Genomic DNA, 22,956 nt, shown 5'->3' on the forward strand with positions numbered 1-22,956 from the left:
TATCTAAACTCAACCCTAATTAAGCCTGAATGTTTACCTAACATTTAACCTCACCTATTCTTAACACTAAGTCTAAAACTATACCTACCCTTAACGCTAAATCACTCTAATCCTAACCTTACTCTATACCTAACCATACAGAACTTAAACCTAATCCTAACCCTAAACTTGGCCTGACTTCAATGCTTACCCTAATGGTAATTCCTAAACCTAACCTCTACACTAAGCCTAACCCTAAACTAATCCTAACCTCAGCACTAACCTAACCTGAACCCTCATACCTACTCCTAAACGTAACACTTACTGTAATCTTAACCTCAACCCTAATCTAATCCTAAACATTGTCAAAACCTCATCACTAACACTAAGCCTATTCCTATCCCTAACCTCAACCCTAAACCTAATGAAAATGCTAAATCTAACCCTATACTAAAACTCAACCCTAATCCTAACCCCAATGCTAAATGTATACCTAACTTAAACCTTAACACTACCCTAATTCTAACATCAGCCCTAATCTTAATTTAAGACTAACCCTAATATTTATCTTATACCTAATTTCATCCCAAATTTTCTATAACACAATACCTAAACTCAACACTAATTGTACCTAACCACAATATCTAAACTGTGACACTAATTATAATTCTAACCTCAAGCCTACCCCTAAGCCTAACTGTACACCTAAACTCAACCCTAACTCTAATTCTAATCTTAACCCTCAACTCAACAGTGACTCCAACCCTGACATTAAGGCTAACAATATACCTAATCTAAACCCTAAACTTAATGCTAACACTAATTATAACCACAAAACTAACCCCAACCCTAACCCTCACCCTAGACTTAAAAGTCTACCTACTGTCAACCCTAACCCTAAGCATATTCTGAACCTCAACCCTAATATTCACATTAATGCTAACCCAAATCCTATAGAAAACTAACTCTAACCCTAACTTTTTGCCTAACCTTACCTCTAACCAGACCTTAGCCATAACCCTTAACCCTAACCTTAACCCTATACCTAACCTCAAACCTAAGATTAACATTTACCATGTTAACTCTAACCCTAAACCTAGCACTAAACTCAGTTAAAATGATAACCTCAAACCTAATTCTAACCATAACTCTAATCCTGTGCATACACTTGAGCTTAACCCTAAATCTATACCTAAAGTCAACCCTAACCATAACCTTAATTCTAACCTTAACCTCAACCTTAACCGTAGAGCTAACTCTATGCCTAACCTCTACTCTAAACCTAACCCTAAGCCTAAACTTGTCCTATATCTAAACTCCAACCTACTCTAACCCTAATCCTAACTTTAATCATATACCTAACCTGAAACCTAGGCCTAACCCTAACTCTTATCTTAACCTTAGTTCTAACCCTAACCCTAACATTAACCCTAAACCTAACCCTACAACTTACCTCAAATCTAACCCTAACTCTAATGTTTAACCTAAATTCAAACTTAAACCCTAACCTAAACCTAATGTATAATCCTAATCCTATACCTAACCTCAAACCTAACACTAAATCTAACCCTAATCCTAACCATAATCCTAAACCCAACCCTGGTGCCTAACTCATTACATAACCTTAACATTAACCCTAACACTAAGCTTAGGCCTAATTTATACCTAATCAAATCTAATCCTAAACATAATTGTGAATCTAACCTCAACCCTAAACTTGACTCTAACTCAGCACAGCTTAAATTTATACCTAACGTCTAACCTGACCATAACCCTAAATGAAACCTAAGCCTAAATTTATACCTAATCTCAACCCTAACCCAATCCTAACACTAACCCTAACACCAATTCTAAACTAAATATTAACCCCATTTCTAACAATAATCTGAAGGTTAACCCTATATGTTACCTTAACCCTAACCATTGCCCTAATTAAATTTTAATCCTAAAGCTAACCCTATATGTACCACAAACCAAACCATAACTCTAATCCTAAACTGAACCCTAACCCTAACCTTATGCTTAACTCACCTAACCTCAATCCTAATTCTAACCCTGACCATAGTACAAAAACCTAATCCTAATCCTGACCCAAACCATAATCTAACCTGATACATTACCTCAGACCTAACCCAACACTAACCTTAAGCCTAACATTACACCTAAACTCAAGGCTAATCCTAAGCATAGATAAAACATGAAGCCTAACCTGATATCTAACTTCAGCCATAAATCTAACCCTAATCCTAATGTTAACCCTATACCTAGACTCAACCCTAACCCAAACCCTAACTGTAACTCTAACCCTAAACCTACACTAAACCTCAACCATAAACCTAACTCTGTTGTTAATCTTAACATCAACCCTAACCATAAATCTAAGCCTAACCATAACCCTATACCTAACCCTAAACCTAGCCCTACACCTAAGCTCAACCCTTACCCAAACCCTTATCCTAACCTCAACCTGAATCCTTCCCCTAACCCTGAGCCTAACCTTATATGTAAATTCAACTCTAACATTAATCTTAACCATAATCTTGACCCAAATATATGGTAATGGAGGAAATTTAACTTTGGGTGGGGAACATACAATGCAATATACGTAAGTATCACTGAATTGTATGAACCCTTATAAATTTGTCAACCAATATCACCTCAATAAATTTAATAAAAAATAAACCTAACACTAAACCTAACACTACCCCTATCTATATCCTCAACCCTAAACTGAACCTTAACCCTTTCCCAAAGCATTACACATTCCTAAGCTCAATTCTAACCTTAACACTAACCATAAGCCAAAGTCTATACTTAAATTTAACCCTAACCATAACTTGACAACTAACCATAACTTTAACACTAAACCTAAGACTAAACCTATATTATTTCTAACCCTAACTCAAATCATAATCTCAATCTTAACCCTAACACCAACCCTAAGCCTAAACCTACAGCTAACCTCAACCCTAATCATAACCCTAACCATAACTCTACACCAAAATCATACCTAAACTCAATCCTAATCTAAGTCTGAACCTATGCCTAATATTAAACCTGACACTGACCCTAATACTATACCTATCTTTAATAAGAAACCTCACCCTAATCCTAACCTGACACTAACCCTAACTATATCCTAAACCTAATACCCTAAACCTAATCCTAACTATAACCCGAGTGTGCCAACTTCAACTTAAACCTTAAGTTTAAATCTAATCCTAAACTTATCCTAACACTAAAGTAATCCTAAGCTTACACAAAACCAAAACCTTAACTCTAAATGTAACCCTGACCTGGAGCATACTGTACCTAACTTTAAACCTAACCCTGAACTAAACCCTAAGCCTAAACCTATGCCTATGTTTGCTAAACCTAGCCCTACTCAAAGTTAAACCTATACCTAACTTCAACCCAAACCTAAACTCTAAATGTATACTTAAATTCAACCCTGATTCTAATCCTAATTCTGTCTTAATACTAAATATAACCCCTAACCCTATGCCTAGACTGAACACACACCTTAATCCTAAACCTAAGTCTAACTGTACACATAAACTCAAACCTAAACTTAAACATAATTTTAAGCCTAACCCTAACCATAATTTTAAATCGAACCTAAATCACCCTAACCCTAACCCTTAACGTAACCACAACCACAAACCTGTCCATACACTTGTACCTATGCTTATCTCTAACTTGAACTCTATCCTATACCCAATGCCAACCCTAAGGCTAACATTATACTTAACCTCAGACAAACCCTAAACTTAACACTATACATAAAAACCTAACCCTAAACCAAAACCTAACCCTAAGTCTAACCCTAACCCGACCTTGATTCTAACCTAACCCTGATTGCAATTTTATTCTCAATTCTAACCCTAACTCTAAACCTAACCCTATACTTTACCTCACTGTAACTCTAATGGTAATCCATTATCAACCCTAATCCTAACCTTAAACCTAACTCTATACCTAACCTCAGCCTAACACTTAAGCCAACCACAACACTATCTCAAAAATCTATACTTAATCCAATCTTAACCCTAACCCTAATCATAAATATGACCTTAACCCTAACACCAACCCTAAGCCTAAAACTAATCCTAAACTCAGTTTTTATCCTAATGCTAACACTAACCCTAAACATAAGTTAAATCCTATAGCTAACCTCCACCCTAAACCTAATACTAAGCTTCATCCTAAACTAAACCCAAAACCATAACCCTAATCCCAAACCTAAACCTAACTATAAGCCTAACTCTAAAATGCAAAAGGTTAAAGACAAGGAGAGAATCCTAAAAGCAGCAAGAGAAAGGTAGCTAGTTACTTAAAAGGGAGCTCTCATAAGAGTCAGCTGATTTCTCAAATACTCTGCAGCCCAGAAAAAACTGGCATGAATTGTTCAAAGTGATGAAAAGGAAGGACCTACAACCAAGATAACTTTACCTAGCAAAGCTATCAATTAAAATTGAAGGTGAGATAAAGAGTTTCGCAGACAGGAAAAAGTTAAAGGGTTGAAAAAAGACATTTCATGCAAATGGAAATGAAAGAAAACTGGGGTAGCCATGCTTACATCAGAAACAAAAACTTTAAAACAAGGCTATCATAAGAGACTGAAAATTACATAATGGTAAAAGCATCAATCCAACAAGAGGATATAACCCCCAAAAACATTTGTGCACCCAACATAAGAACACTGAAGTGTATAAAGCAAATATTAACTGACTAAAGGTAGAGATTGACAGTAATACAGTCATGGTAGGGGAATACCCCATTGACATAAATGAACAGATCTTCCAGACAGAAAATCAACAAGGAAACAGTGGCCTTAAATGTCATACTAGACCAGACTAATTTAATTGGTATTTTTAGAGCATTTCACCCTGAAGCAACAATATATGTTCTTCTCAAGTGCAGATGGAAATTTTTCTAGGCTACATGACATGTTAGGCTACAAACAAGTCTCAATAAATTTAACAAGATTAAAATCATATTAAGCATCTTATCCAACCAAAGGAAACAGTGGCCTTAAATGTCATACTAGACCAGACTAATTTAATTGGTATTTTTAGAGCATTTCACCCTGAAGCAACAATATATGTTCTTCTCAAGTGCAGATGGAAATTTTTCTAGGCTACATGACATGTTAGGCTACAAACAAGTCTCAATAAATTTAACAAGATTAAAATCATATTAAGCATCTTATCCAACCACAATGGTATGGAACTAAAAAAAAAATTAAAAGGCTAAATAACATTCTATCAAACAAATGAATGGGTTAACAATGAGATCAAGTAAGAAATCAAGAATCATTGACACAAATAAAGTACAATGACTCAAAATCTATGGGACATGGCAAAAGCAGTCCTAAGAGGAAAATTCATAGTAATACATGCCAACCTCAAGAAAGAATAAAAATTTCAAACTAACCTTACACTTAAAGGAACTAGGACATAAAATAGGAAACAAAGTCCAAAGTGAGTAGAAGGAAGCAAATAATAAAGTTAAGAGCGGAAATAAAAGAAAGTCTAAAAAATACAAAAGATCAATGAAACCAAGAGTTGTTTCTTTGAAAAGATAAATAAAATTTATAAACCTTGAATCAGACTCATCATGAAAAAAGAGGGCTCAAAGAAATCGAAAGAATTGACAACTGACACCACCAAAATAGAAAGGATTATAAAAAATACTCTGAGCAATTGTATGCCAACAAATGGAAGATTTAGAAGAAAAAGATAAATAATAGAAACACACAATCTCCTAAACTGAGTGAGGAACAGAAAATCTGAACTGGTCAATAATCAGATCCTAAAAAACAAAAGTCCTGGACCAGAAGGCTTTACAGGTGAATTTTACAAAACAGTCAAAAAATAATGAACACCTATTCCTCTAAAAATATTTCAAAAAATTCAAAAGAAGGGAAGGCTCCCAGCTTACATTATTAAGCCACCTTTACCCTGATTTCATCACGAAAGACATTACCAAAAAAAAAAAAAAAATTATAGATCAATATCCCTGATGAGCATAGATGCAAAAATCCTCAAAAAATATTAGCAAACTGAGTTCAGCAATACAAAACAAGTCTCAATAAATTTAAGAAGATTAAAATCATATTAAGCATCTTATCCAACCACAATGGTATGGAACTAAAAATTAATTAAAAAGATAATACACCATGACCAAGTGGGATTTATTCCTGGAATTCAAGATTGGTTTAATATCTTCAAATCAATTAATATATTACACCACATAAAATAAAAAATATAAATCATATGATTATATCAATAGATGCAGAAAAATGATTGACAGAATTTGTCATTCATTTATGATAGAAATTCTCAGTAAAGTTGGAATAGAGGGAACACACCTGAACACAAAAAAGTACACATATGACAAACCCTCAGGTAACATCATAATGGGGAAAAGCTAAAAGCATTATCCTAAAGATTAGGAACAGGATAAAGACGTCCACTTTCACCACATTTATCCAACACAGGATTGGGAGTCCTAGCCTCAGCAATCAGACAAAAAAAACAAAAACAAAAACAAAAAAAAACCCCACAAAAAACAAACAACACCATCCAAATTGGAAAGCAAGGTATAAAACTGTCATTATTTGCAGATGACAAGACACTATATAAAGAGAACCCTAAAAATTCCACCCCAAAACTATTAGAACTAATATGAATTCATTAAAGTAAAAAGATACAAAATTAATATTCAAAAATTGGTTGTATACACAAATAATAAACTATCAGAGACCTTAGGTAAACAATTGCATCAAAAAATAAAATACCTGGGTTTAGAGAAACATGGCGGAGTGAGAGTTGTCCCCAGATCTCTCCCCTTGAAACAACAATAAGCTGAACATCTAAAACTCAACAAAAAACACCTAAACTGCACAGCAGCATGCCTAGCATGGGATCTGCACATAAGAGCTACCACAGGTCAGAACCCTCGGTGTCAGGAGGTGGACTGGGAGAAACAAACAAGCGGCCTCTTGCAGCTGCCGGAGCTCCCCGTAGGAGGAGAGGGAGAGGAGAAGGTGTGGTGAGTTCCCGGAACAGCCTTTCCTGGGAGTGCTGTGAGTTCCATGCGGCCAGCAGCAGGGCCCAGTTATCAGGGCAGAAAGCAGAGAAGCAGGACAGCAGAGAAACAACAGTTGATTTTTATATCCATGGTTGCAAAACCAAGGCTGAGCTGCAGTGCCCAACCCCCAATCCAGAAGGACCCTCCAGCCATATCCTCTGAGACCGAACACTGAGGAGCCCCATGGAAATCTGAATAAATGCTACCGAAACTGTGGCTAACACTGACAGAGACTGAGACTGATAGTAGTGAGCATGATTAAATATCTTTTAAGGTTAAAAAAAAAATAAAGGCATTATTAAGGCTTTATGTAAAGCAGGTATCCAAGAGGCTTAGACGCCACCTACTGGAAACCAAAAGAAAAGCGCCTTCTTTGCAGCAGGCTAAAGGAAGACCTTTCTATAATCTGGGAAAACAGCAGACAACACTTCCATTAATACCGAGGCAGAGAAATAGTCCATTAAACACCATGAACAACCAAGGTGACAAGGCATCTCAGAAAGAAAGAAAAATCTCCAGAAAATAAGCTTACAGATGTGGAAATATGCGACTTAAGTGACAGAGAATTCAGGATGGTACTTCTGAAAAAACTCATTGAGATCTGAAATGAATCATATCAACAATTTCAGGAACTGAAAAAACAACTATATGAGCAGAATGAGTTCTTTAGCAAGGAGATTGAAACCCTCAAAAAGAACAGAATAGACCTTCAGGAGATAAAGAAAACACTGCAAGAGTTTAAAAATGAAATAGCAAGCTTGGGAAATAGGGCCGACCAAATGGAGGAAAGATCAATGATATCGAAGACAGAAATAAGGAAGAAGAGAGAAACAGAATGAAAAATAATGAAAGAGAAATAAAAGAAATAGCCGACACCATCAGGAGAGGAAACATGAGAATAATAGGCATTATAGAAGGCAAGGAAAAGGAGCACGGACTAGAAAGCATTTTCAGACAAATAGTTGATGAGAATTTCCCAACGCTAAAAAATGAGCTGGAGCTTGGAATTCAAAAAGACAAAAGAACACCCAATTATCTCAACTCAAAAAGGCCTTCACCAAGACATATTGTATTAAAATCATCAAAAATCAATGACAAAGACAAAATTCTCAGGGCAGCCAGGGAGAAAAGGACGGTAACTTATAAAGGAAAATCCATTAGATTATCATTGGACTTCTCAGCCCAGACTTTATAAGCCAGAAAGGAGTGGAATCAAATACTCAGGCTGTTAAGTGAAAGGAATTACCAGCCAAGGATAATGTCTCCAGCTAAGCTCTCCTTTAAATATGAAGGAGAAATTAAGACCTTTCCAGACAAAGAAAAATTGAGGGAATTCTCCACTGTGAGGCCTGCACTACAGGAAATACTGAAAGGGTTCAGCTCACCTAAAACAAAATGAAAAAAAAAATCATAAATAAGAGCAAAATGACTATCAGACAAATAGAAGCAGAGGATTATAAGCTTAAATAATAAGAGATTTGCTATAGCAAGATAGTAATGAATGTTCAGCATACCTAGGGACAAATTGAGAAAACAATGACTGAAAAGGGGAGGATTCAAAGATCCTAACTCGCTAGTGGAATGGAGATAAGGCACACGCAGAAGAAAATGGATGACTGTGTATATATAACTATCATTTACATATTTGTAATGGTAGATGCACGCCAAAGTTTCAGAACTGAATTATACAACATAAAAGAAGAAGAACCAGAGGGAAAACCCACAAAAGCCAACCAAAATAAAGAAAACAGAAACACAAGGACGAGGAAGCAATGGAAACACCGAGCTACCAGAAAGCAAAAGATAAAATGGCTATAAGAAGAGTTCGTATTTCAATATCCTAAATGTAAATGGACTGAACTCACCAATAAAAAGGCACAGAGTTGCAGAATGGATCAAAAAACAAAACCCAATCATATGCTGCTTCCAGGAGACACAGCTCAGCTCCAAAGACAAATGTAGACTCAAAATGAAAGGATGGAGAAGGATATTTAAAGCAAATGGCATTCAGAGAAAAGCGGGAGTAGCAGTACTAATATTAGATAAAATAGACTTCGAAATAAACAATGTAAAGAAAGACACTGAGGGATACTTCATAATGATAAAAGTAATCATGCAATAAGAAGACATAACACTTAATAATATCTATAATCCTAATCAGGGAGCCCCAAAATACTTAAATCAATTACTAACAGAACTAAAGAAAGAAACAGACCAAAACACTGTCACAAGTTAGGGGACCTAAATGCCCCACTGTCGGATATGGACAGATCATCTAAATGGAAAATCAATAAGGAAATAACATCCTTAAATGATACATTAGTCTAACTAGACATAATTGACATTTACAGAGCCTTCCATCCCAAAACTCCCAAAACAGCTGCTTATACATTTTTCTCTAGTGCATATGGAACATTCTCAAGGATTGACCACATACTGAGACACACAGATCATACTAACCATATTCTCTGATTATAATGCTTTGAAACTAGAGATCAACTGCAAAAAGAAAGCAAGAAGATCCACAAATACATGGAGATTAAACAACATGCTACTGAAGAATAACTGTGTCAGAAAAGAAATAAAGAGATGAAGAGATAATAGAAATGAATGATAATGATAGTACAAAATATCAAAATTTTTGGGACATGGCAATAGCGGCCATAAGAGGAAAGTTCATATCATTACAGGCCTATCTTGAAAAACAAGAACGAGCCCAAATAACCTAACACTTCATCTTAAAAAGTTAGGAAAGGAAGAACAAATGAAGCCTAAATTCAGCTGAAGGAAAGAAATAATCAAAATTATATAAAGGGTGGTTCCATAGAGTAGTAGTTAGCACGTCAGCTTTACATGCAGGAGGTCCTGGGTTTGAGCCCCAGTGGAACCACAGCCCATACCCGAGTGCACCAGGCCCTGGATGCGCTAGGCCCAAGGTGCAACAGGTCTCAGGTGCATCATGTCCCCAGGGTGCTCCAGGCCCCATGTGTGGGCTGCAAGCATGTGGGAGGAGACACCTCATTTTCAGAGATCCAGTTTTTAAGGGAAATGGCAACATCCATAGGTAGGGGTGGAAGTGTGTGTGGGGGAATTAAAAAATAATTAGAGTAGAAAGAAATGAAATTACAAACAAACAAACAAAAAACAATAGAAAAAAAATAAATGCAACAAAGCTGGTTCTTTGTGAAGGTTAATAAAATTGACAAACCCCTGGCTAGACTCACTAAAGAAAAAACAGAAAAGACAGAAATAAACAAAATCAGGGATGAAAGAGGGGAAATTAAGACTAAAATCACCGAAATACAATGGATCATGCAAGAATACTATGAAAAAGTATATAACATCAAATTCAATAACATAGAAGAAATGGACCAGTACTTAGGAAAATACAGTCTTCCTAGACTGAGTCAAGAAGAACTGGAAAATCTAAATAGACCAATCAGCAGTATGGAAATTGAAACAATCATCAAAAACCTACCAAAAAGTAAAAGTCCAGGACCAGATGGCCTCACCAGTGAATTCTACCAAACAAAGAAGATTTAGTACCTATTCTCCACAAACTCTTCCAAAAATCAAAGAGGAGGCAATACTTCCCGACACATTTTATGAGGCTAATAGTAATTATCCTGATACCAAAACCTGGTAAAAATAACATAGAAAATGAGACCAATATCTCTCATGAACACAGATGCAGAAATCCTCAATAAGATACCAGCGAACCACATACAGCAACATATTAAAAAGATTATATGCTACAACCAAATGGGCTTCATCCCAGAGGCACAGGGATGGTTCAACATATGCAAATCGATTAATGTGATACACCACATAAACAAGTTAAAAAATAAGAATCACATGAAAATATCAATAGATGCAGAAAAAGTCTTTGACAAGATACAGCATCCATTTATGATCAAAACACTTAACAAAATTGGTATAGAAAGAAAGTACCTTAACATAATAAAGGCCATATAGTCAGTATACTTAATGGTGAAAAACTAAAAACCTTCCCTCTAAGATCAAGAACAAAACAAGGCTGTCCACTATCGCCACTGTTCCTCAATATAACATTGAGGTCTTAGTGAGTGCAATCAGGCAAGAAAAGTTGTAAAAGGCATCTAAATAAGAAACGAACTAGTCAAAGTATCACTATTTGCAGATGACACGATTCTCTATATAGAAAACTCAAGACTCCATAAGAATGCTACTAGAAACAATAAGCAAATACAGTAAAGTATTTGCTTTACTGTACAAATCAATGTTCAAAAATACATAGTGTTTCTATACTCTAATAATGCAGTGTCAGAAAAAGAAGTGGAAATAATAATTTCTTTTGCAATTGCAACAAAAGAATAAAATACCTAGGAATAAATCTAACAAAACGTGAAGAACTTATATAATGAAAACTATAAAACCCTATAAAATAAATAGAAGATACAAAGAAATGGGAAGACATTCTGTGTTCTTGGATTGGAAGAATCAACACAGTTAAAATGACCTCATTACTGAAAGCATTATATAGATTTAATGCAATCCCCATCAAAATCCCATCAGCATTTTTTAAAGAAATAGAACAAAAAATCATCAGATTCATATGGAAACACAAAAGATCCCTAATCACCAAAGCCATCCTGTGATAAAGAATGAGGCTGGAGGCATCTCTCTGCCCGACTTCAAACTGTACTACAAAGCAACAATAATCAAAATGGCATGGTATTGGCAGAAAACAGACACACGGACCAGTGGAACAGAATCGAGAGTCCAGAAGTAAACCCATGTATATATGGGCAAATAATTTTTGACAAAAGAACCAAAAACATACAGTGGAGAAAGAAAATCCTCTTCAATAAATGGTGCTGGGAAAACTGGATAGCTATTTGGAAAGGAATGAAACTAGGCTGTTTTCTAGTACCACACACCAAAATTAACACAAAATGAATTAAGTACTCGAATATAATATCTGAAACAATAAAATGCATAGAAGAAAATATAGGAACTAAACTCAAGGGTCTTGGACTAAAGAGGATTTTATGAATTCGACCTGAAAGGCAAGAGAAGTAAAAGCAAAAATAAATGAATGGGACTACATCAAACTAAAAAGCTTCTTTGCAGCAAAAGAAACCATCAACGAGGTAAAGAGACAACTATTTGAATGGGAGAAGATATTTGCAAGCAACACCTTCGATAAGGGCCCAATATTCAAAACATTCAAAGAACTCATAAAACTCGATAACAACAAAAAAGACAAACGATTCAATTAAAAAATGGGCAGAGGACCTGTTCAGACACTTCTGCCAAGAAGACATACAAATGACCAAACAAGCATTTGAAAAGATGCTCAACATTGCTAGCTATTAAAGAAATGCAAATCATAACTATAGTGAGATACCATCTCACATCTGTTAGAATAGCTATTATCAACAGGTCAAGTAATAACAAGCATTGGAGAGGATGTGAAGAAAAAGGAAACTTTTCACACTGCTGGCAGAATGTACATTGGTACAGCCACTATGGAAAACAATATGGAGTTTCCTAAAAAAAAAACTAAGAATTGATTTACCATATGATCCAGCTATCCCTTACTGGGTATTTACCCCAAAGACTTGAAAACCCATATCCGATATGCACATCAATGTTCATAGCAGCATTATTCACGGTGGCCAGGACATGGAAGCAACCGAAGTGTCCTATGACAGATTATTGGCTTAAAAAGCTGTGGTACATATATACAATGGAATATTACTCAGCCAAAAGAAGAGATGAAATACTGCCATTTGTGACAACATAGATGGACCTGGAGATAATCATGCAAAGTGAAATAAGCCAGATAGAAAAAGTTGAAAATCCCATGATATCACTTATGTGTGAGATATAAACCTAAAAACAAATGAGCAGGACAAACAGAGACTCATGAACATGGACAATAGACTAGTGGTTACCAGAGGGGTTGGGTGAGGGGGGTGGAGGGAGGGGAGAGGTAGAAGGGGTAAAAGGGGTCAAATATGTGATGACGGAAATCTAACTATGGGTGGTGAACACACAATGCAATATATATGTATGTCTTACTGTTAAATTGTAAAAAGAATTTAAAAAAATGGCTATAAGGATGTCTACCATACTTAAAAGTGGAATAGAAAAACTTGGGCAGAACTTCAAGGACGAGTTAGAAAATATAATAAAGAACGAAGCAGACCTGAAGAATACAGTAACTGAAATTAAAATATATAATAGAAGGAATCAATAGCAGATTAGCTAATAGAGATGAACAGAACAGCGTCCTGGCAGACATAGTGGCAACCAACCAATAGATGAACCCAAAGAGACCCAAACCAAGACATATCTTAATTAAAATGGCAAAAGTTAAAGAGACAATTTCAGGCAGCAATATGAAAATAACATGTTAGATGTAAAGTAAACCCCATAAGGTTAGCAACTGATTAGTTAGATGTAAAGTAAATCCCAAAAGGTTAGCAACTGATTTCTCAGAAGCAATTTTACAGGGCAGAAGGGTGTGGCAGGACATCTTTAAAGTGCTGAAAGGAAGGAACTTGCAACCTGGAATAACTTAGCCAACAAAGTTATTCAGAATTGAAGGAGAGATAAAGAATTTCTCAGACAAGGAAAATCTAAGGAGTTTGTCACTGTTAAACCAGCTTTACAAGAAATATTTAAGGGTCTTCTCTAGCAGAAAAAGGCCATAACCAGAAATAAGAAAATATGAGAAAGGAAAAAAACTTACAGGTAAAGCCGAATGTTTATCGAAATGTAAATCGAAAAATTTAAAAACTACAAAGGTCAAAGGACAAAAGTATCAAATTTGATTCAAACTACAATAAGTAGTTAGGAAATATACAAAACAAAGATATCTAAATATCTAAATGACATTAATAATATAAAGCATGGAAGGGGTAGTAAAAATGTAGTCCTTTTAAGATATATTCAAACTTAAAGACTTATCAGTTCAAAATAGACTGCTATGGATATAGAAGTGTGTGTGTGTGTGTGTGTATATATATATATATGTGTATATATAAATATATATATATCTTATATAAACCACAACCCAACCCAAAAGCCTACTAAATATACACAAAGAATAAAGAAAAAAGAACCCAAATAAAACCGAACCACAGAGGTCAAGAAAAGAAAGATGTAACAGAGGAGAACTATGAAAAAACAATGAACAAATGGCAGTAAGTACATACTTATTAATAATTAAATGTAAATGGATTAAACGCTGAAATAAAAATACATAGCATGGCTGAATGGATTAAAAAACATGATCTACCTATGTGCTGCTTACAAGAGACTCACTTTAAATCAGAAAACATAAAGGCTGAAAGTGAAGGGATGAAAAAAGATATTCCATGAAAATAGAAATGAAAAAAAAGCTCATAGCTTTTTTACTCATATCAGACAAAATAGACTTTAAAACAAAGTAAGAAAGACAAAGAAGGACATTACATAACGATAAAAGAGTTAATATAAGAAGAAGATAAAACAATTATAAATATCTACACACTCAACATAAGAGCACCTAAACAATTATTAATGGACATAAAGGGAGAAATCTACAGTAACTATAACAGTAGGAGATTTTTATACATTTACATCAATGGATGATCAGCTAGACAGAAAATTAATAAGGAAATAATGGCCTTAAATGTCACATTAGGCCAGATTAATTTAATAGACATTACTAGAGCATTTCTCCCAAAATCTGAATACACACCATTTTCAAATGCACATGAAATATTCCCCAGGAGAGATCACATATTAGGCCACAAAACAAGTTTCAATAACATTAAAGAAGATTGAACATATCACACATTTTTTTCTGACCACAATGGTATGGAGCTAGAAATTCAAGAAAACTGGGAAAAAAAATATATGGACACTAAATAATATGCCACTAAACAATCAAGAGATCAAAGAGGATATCAAGACTTACCGTGAGACAAATGAAAAATGAAAACACAACATTTCAAAATGAATGAAATGCGGAAAAAGCAGTTTTAAGAAGGAAGGTGATAGCTAAACAGTCCTACCTCAAAAAAAAAAAAAAAACAACCCAAATAAACTATCTAACTTTACACTAAAGAAACTAGAAAAAGAACAAATAAAACCCAAAGTAAAAAGAAGGATGGAAATAATTATAAGTTGAAATAAACAAAATAGAATCTAAAAAGCAATAGGAAAGATCAATGAAACTAAGAGCTGGTTTTCTGAAAAGATAAATAATATTGACAAATCATTAGCCAAACTCATCAAGAAAAAATATGATAAATGAAAGATAAGATGCAACTGACACCAACTCACACTATTTACAGATAACATGATGACGTGATACACAGAAAACCCTAAAGACTCCACCAAAAAACTATTAGAATAAATTAATTCAGTAAAATTGCAGGATACAAAATTGTTGTTCTTCTATACACAAGTAACAAATGATCAGGAGACATTAAGAAAACAATTGCATCAAAAAACACAAAGAGGTGGAAGATCTCTACTCTGAAAATTATAAGACACTGAAGAAAGGAATTGATGAGGATACAAATGAATAGAAAGATACCATGCTTATGGATTAGAAAGGTTAATATTGTTTAAATGTCCTTACTACCTATAGCACTATAAATATCCAATTCAATCTCCATTAAAATCCCAATGGCATCTTCTCAGGACTAGAACAACTCATCCTAAGATTTATTTGGAACCAAAGAAATACAGAGAAAGAACAAAGTGGGAGGTATCATGCTTCCTGATTTCAAACTATACTACAAAGCTACAATAATCAAAATAGTATGGTGCTGGCATAAGAACAGATATATTGATCAATGAATAGTTCTGAAAGCCCAGAACTAAATCCTCGCTTATATGGTCAATTAATCGACAAAAAAGAAAACAAGGATATACAATGGGATAAATACAGTCTCTTCAATAAGCAGTGTTGGAGAAACTGGATGGATACATGCAAAAAAAATTGAAATTGAACCACTTTCTTACATCATATACAAAAATAAACTCTAAATGGATTAAAGACTTTAAGTCAGAGTAAACTCTGACATTGATCTTAGCAATATCTTTTTAGATATGTCTACTTGGGCAAAGGTGAAAAAAGAAAAAATTAAAAAATGAGACTACATCAAACTAAAAGTTTTTTGCATAGGAAGGAAACTACAAAATGAAAAGACAATCTACTAAATAGGAGAAGGTATTCATCACTAATACATCTGATAAGTGGTTACTATCCAAGATATATAAATAACTCATACTACTTAACACTAAAAAAAAAAAAAAAAAAATTCCAATTAAAAAGTGGGCAGAGGAGCTGAATAGACATTTCTCCAAAGAGGACATACAGATGGCCAACAGATATATGAAAAGATGCTCAACATCACTAATTAATCAGGCAAATGCAAGTCAAAACCCTGATGAGGTATCACTTCACACCTGTCAGAATGGCTATTATGAAAAAATCAACAAACAACAAGTGCTGGCAAGGATGTGGAGAGAAGGGAACCTTCGTACACTGTTGTTGGAATTGCAAACTGGTGTAGCTACTATGGAAAACAGTGTGTAGATTCCTCAAAAAAATTAATAGAGCTGCTATGTGATCCATCAATTCCACTTCTGGGTATTTATCCAAATAAAAAAACAACACTATTCTAAAAGATATATACACCCTGAGGTTCACTGCAACACTAGTTATAATGGCCAACATACAGAAGCAACCTAGGTGTCCATTAATAGATATGAGATTATATGTATAATGCGATATATATCATACTAAGTGAAATAAGTCAGAGAAAGACAAAATACCATATGATTTCACTTACATGTGGAATCAAAATCAAAGCAAATGAATAAACAAAACAAAAATGATCCAGAATGGTAGATTGGCAAGCTGATGATTGCCAACGAGAAGGGGTGAAAGAGTAAAATAAAATGCTTTCTGTAGCTCCTGTTTCTTCTGCAGGCACATTTCCAAGGACCTCACATTCCCCAGTCACTCCCCCACCACCTCTTGCCTTAACCCCTCCTGTCCTCCCACGCAGGCGCCCTAGACAGCAAAGAGTGGATACACGCTGGCACCGACCCCTTAACTCACGTGGTCCTGCCACATACTCTCTAAGTGAGGGGAGCCGTCAATACCCTCACTTTCACCCTGAGCCCAGGGAGGAAATTCGACAGCGCGGAGACAGTCCCTGCACGGACTACCCCACCCAGCCCTCCCTGAGGTCCCAGCCTTGAATCTGCTGCTGCAGGGGCCATTTCAGAGACTCGTTCCTGACCCTCCACTCCTCATTCCACTTAGGGGGTCCCCATAATGGGACCTCCCTTCCTAGGCACCCATTTTTCAAAAACTCACACTGAGGACGGGTTTTCTGCGCCTCCAGCTAAATCTGCAATGCTGGACCTCTCCCAGGAACTAGGATAACCAAACCCAAACACCACTCTGCAGATCCCTGGGCAGAATGCGGCCAAAGAGGCCGCGGCGGGTTGGACTGAGCTGGACCACTCCGGCCAATCCTTGAAGCGGGCTCTGGGCACCACCTCCAATGACAAGGGAGAGCCTACTAGGCAGGATTCTGTATCCTGGCAACGAAGCAACCACGCATGCGCAACCAAAAGTTGACAGCCATCTCCACCTCCCACTGACCCCAAAGCTGGGCTTGGCTGATTGCAGGGCTTGGTTATGTTTTCACCATAGGATAGAAGATGTTTGAAGGACAGACAACACAAACGAGGCCCAATACTGGATTTTGATTGAGCATTGGAAATGCTCAAAATGCTTAAAATGGAAAATAATGCCCTTTCCCAAATGGCTCGTTCTGAGGAGAATAAATTTTGAGGATCATAACCCTTTGAGTCAAATATTGGTCGGTTCTGGCCACAACAAATGTGAATCTATGAGAGTCCCAGGCAGTATGAAGTACTGATGATCAGGTAGTGGTGGCCTTACCTAGGCCCTACCTGGTGGAAACTATTCAGTGATTGAAGTTTTCCCAGCTTTTCTTACAGTCACCAAATTGAAGGTGAAGGCAATTTTGCCCTTCACGAAAGGAAAATAACATGACTGGTCAATGATACAAGTAAGTATTACAAAGACTCTTTTATAAGAGATGGAAAAGTAAGTGTTACAAAGTGTTACAAAGACCCTTTTATAAGAGATGGAAAAGCTGCTTTAGAAGCTTTCTTTTGTTCAAGGAATTTTAGTCCATAAATGTCATTATTTTTGATGCTCAAATTGTCCCAGATTTGTGCAGCACACCCCTTTCAAGCTGTCTCCTTGTCCTCCAACATTCTTTGAGCACTTTCTTAATTTCTGACAATATGTTCCAGGCTCATCTAGGACTTTGCTTGCCCCAGATCTGTGATTTCCCTCAGGCACCTTGGTATCTTTTAGTGGGAAGGGTATGCTCACTGCTCCTGCAATATTACTGCTTTTAAGCGTTTTTAATGCACAAGTTAAAAAATATATATGTGTGTGTAATTTTTTAAATCATAGGTTTATATTAATCCTCTTATTTAAATCAAACATAAGCAGGTTCTTCTCTATTTCCCCCATGCCAAGATTTCATTCCGTTTCTCCCATGGGAACAGACCTGGTTACCAATATCAGGAAATGTATGCATTTGCTCAGTCCTGTAACACAAATATAGTTTCAGAATTCCTATGCCCATTTTACTATCATGTAAAGCAAACCTATCATGTAAAGTTTAAGATTATTTTGTAAATCTTTTTGTCCATAGAACATATCCCATTGTGTAAGAATGTATATGCAAATTATTGTTCTTGAAAGTCACTTGAATTATTTATTTTTAATGTGTTTAGTTGTGTTATCAATTTGATATACAGGTTCATGTACTTCAGTTTGTATTCAATTTTTAGAGTTTGTTTTTACATAATTCTATATTTAGTTTTTTCAAATCGATAAAATGTTTATATTTTAAATGTTACTTTTTAAATGTCAAAAAATCAAAAATATATTTTAAAAACGGACCCAAAGAAATCACCTTCCAATCGCTATCCTATCTATACCATTAACCTAACCCTTATAACAAAATGTTTTCATTGATTTCTTGGTTATTCTTCCTGGAGTTCTTTTTGAAAAAAATGAACAAACACATATTCATATATCTATATATTTACATTCTTATTTCTCTTTAAAATATATGGAACACTTTATACCTTGCTTTTTTTATTTAACAGTACAGACTTCAAAATCATTCCATATCAGTGAAATACATGGCTTTCATTATTTTTTATGTCCATATGTATTTTTCAGTTTTTTAGATATTTTATTTGACAAGTCTTCTCAGCATGGACATTTAGATTGGTTCAATATTTTGCTGTTACAAACAATGCTGCCATAAACAATCTTATGCATATCTATTTTTATTGTTTGAGGTGTAGTTTTAGGTTAAATTCTTAGAAGCGCAATTACTGGATCAAAAGGTAAATTTTTATGTAGTTTTGTTAGATGCTGTCAAATTTCCCCACATGGCTGCTGCACTGCTTTGCGTTCCCACCAGAGATGCGTAAGAGCAACTGTCATCCCACACCTTCACCAGCAGAGGGTGTTGTTAAGCTCTGAGATTTTTTTTGCCAATCTAAGAGGTAAGAAAGAAATAAGATTTTAGTATAATTTTATTTTGCATTTATCATATTATGAATGAAATTAAACATCATTAGTGTATCATAAAGGCCATTTTATTCACTTCTCTCTTTTTCTGTCAATTGTAAGAACTCTTTTATATTAGGTAGATTAACCTTCTATTTGGGTTCCACGTTGCAAATATTCTCTCAATTTTATTTGTACATTGACTTAGTTTATGGTGCTTTTTGCCCATGCAAGAGTTTTTTTTTCCTTAGTACTAATGCATTAAAATATCATTCTTTTTATTTACTGCATCAGTATTTTTGAAGCATAGTTATAAAAACCTTCACACAGGTTACAATGGAATTATCCAAATTTTTTTTCTAGTCTTATATAGTTTCAGTGTCAACATTCATATCTCTGATCAATGAGTAGTCTATTTCATTGGGGTTGAGGTAAGGGCTACTCATTACTCATATGACAGTGAGAAGAAATCAACCGTTTCCCATGGAATTGCTAAACATCACTTTTTTTCAGGTTTTATTGAAATATAATAGACAGTTGCTTGTATTTGCATCGTACAATTCAAAGAGTTTTTTTCAATTATAATTGTCATACAATAATATATTAGTTTCAGTTGTACATTCTAGTGATCAGAGATCCACATAACTCACAAAGCAGTTTTGTAGTACCTCTCCTCCCCTTAATATTTATTACATTATTAATCATTTCCCTATGCTACACTTTACATCTCCATGTCTATTCTGCAACTATCCATTTGTACTTCTTAATCCCTTTCCCTTTTTTCCATTCCCCCAACCCTCCTCCCATCTAGTGGCCCTCAAAATATTCTCTGTATCTATGAGTTTATTATTGCTTTAGTTGTTGTTTATTTTGTTCTTTAGATTCCATGTGTACATGAAATCATGTGAGACCTTTCTCTATCCAACCTCTTTCATTTAGCACAATACTCTCTAGGTCCATCAAGGCAATATCTTTTTCCATCTCCTTCCTTTTAGTCTTTTAACCTAAAATGAGTCTATTGGAGGCAGCATATGTAGGGGTCTTGTTCTCTTATCCATTCAGCCACCCTATCTTTTGGTTGGAGCACTTAATTCTTTTCCATTTGAGGTACTTGTTAATAAGAATATGGTTATTACCATTCTTTATTCCTGTTTTTGATACATGTTTTTTCTTCTTAAAGGAGAACCTCCAACATTTCCTGTAATATTGGCTTGGTGTTGATAAATTCCTTCAGCTTATTTTTGTCTGGGAAGCTCTTCATCTGTCCTTTGACTCTAAATGATAGCTTTGCTGGATAAAGTATTCTTGGTTGCAGATCCTGGGTTTTCATCATATCAAATATTTTATGTCAAGCCCTTCTGTCCTGCATGATTTTTTTTTGAGAAATCAGCTGCTAGTCTTATGGGTGCTCCCTTGCTGGGTGCTTCTCTTATAAGTGTTTTTCTCTTGCTGCTTTTAAGATATCCTCTCTCTATATATATATCTATATCATCTATATCTATATCTATATATCTATATCTATATCTAGTGTTAGGTTTCTTCCAGGTGCGCGCGCGCGCACACACACACACACACACACACACACACCTCCTCTATAGATATAGATATATCTATAGATATATCTATAGATATAGTAGGTGTTCAGTGGCACAATCCTAAGAAGGGTTCAGTTGCAAGTCAAGTTTAGTCCCAGCCTGTGCCCCTCCGGGGCCACCTGTTGATTCAGCAAACAATCCACAGGTTCTGTGCTTATAGTTGCCTCAAGAAACCACAGCAGAAACTGATGTCAGCTGCCACTAGTGTGAGTCTTGGTCTGCTCAGCAAGGAGCACGTGACTCGCCGAGGTTACATTTGGAATTGGCTTGGGTGAGGCCACAAGTTAGGAGAGGGGCAGTTTCAGGGACTCCTCTTGGTGGAGTGACCTCTGTTATCCAGTTTGATGACATCTTGGCTGGCAGTGCTGCTTCAGCTCACTGGGAGTGGGGAAGGCTCAACAGAGAAACAATGGATACTACTCGACACTTCTGTCCCAGAGAGATCTTAGCCTCCGGCCTTCACTCGGACAAATCAGTGTCCCACCGTAAGTCCCTGGTGTCCCCTGCACAGCCAACCAAGGTGCTGGTGCTCAGATTGAGCAGGTCCGTCACCACGAAAGTCCACTCGTGGACATGGCCCCTTTAAGAGATGTCTGCAGCTGCAGGCTGCTGCTGCTGCAGCCTCTATATAACTAGGCCACTCAGGACCAGGCAGCCTTGCGTCCTTTCCCCATCCCACCTCCTCTCGTTGCAGGGTGATTTCTTATTTCTCTCTCCAGTTATAGGACTGATTCATCTAGATCCCAGGCAACTTAACTTGCTGTTTGCTCCATGTTTCTGTTGCAACTTTGATTTGGTTTCAAGAGGGATGATCAAAACCCCTATCATTTACACCATTTTTTTCCCTTCCAAAAATCACTTTTTATAATGCCCCCTGCCCCGCTCTCACATCTTCAGTGGCTTTCTACTACCACTGCCATGTTGTTCAGGGCCTCACGATGAGCTGACATTGAACCCCTAGGATCCTGCTGAGTCAAGCCACGCACTGTCACACATACATAAACATTCTATCTTCCATCCATTGTTCCTGCCTTCTCGAAATTCTACTTGCCTTGAACCTCTCTCCATGGTCCTTGGAGATCCATTTGCTTCTCTGCCTCCTTCCTGCTTCAGTAGCCCAGATATAATTCATTCCCTCACATTCTTCTAGAATAAGGTTTTGTAAACAAAGTTTCATTTAGTCCTTAAATTCTATATAGATTTTCTTTCTCAGGTCGCAGGCTGGGCTACATTCCTTTGGATCCCATTGTTTTGATGTCCCAGTATAAGTATCAACTTCTTGAGTCAAAATACAGGACTGGTTGCTGTAGAATTCTAACCAACAGTCAGTGCTCAGTTTAGGGCTGGGGTGTGAGAGATGTCAGGGTGGGAATAAGCTTCCAAAAGATGCGCATGGCCAGGGAGAGGAGGAGCAATCTGGAGAGACAGGCAGGACTAGGCATTGAGTTCTCCAGGAAAGTAAATGTTTGTATTCAGGGATTCAGTTCCCGTGACTGTGGTGAGTAAGGAGGAGAAAGATCGCAAGAACAAGAAGGAAGGCATTGGTCTTGTACTTGCCCTGCCCCTCCTCTTCCACTTCTGAAGTTCCACTTCTCCAACATCAGCTCACATACCATTTCCCCCAGGAAGGCCATCTCTAGTTGCATGGTTGACACTGTC

This window comes from Pteropus alecto, unplaced genomic scaffold (genome assembly GCF_000325575.1).
Source record: "Pteropus alecto unplaced genomic scaffold, ASM32557v1 scaffold86, whole genome shotgun sequence".
NCBI classification, from domain to species: domain Eukaryota; kingdom Metazoa; phylum Chordata; class Mammalia; order Chiroptera; family Pteropodidae; genus Pteropus; species Pteropus alecto.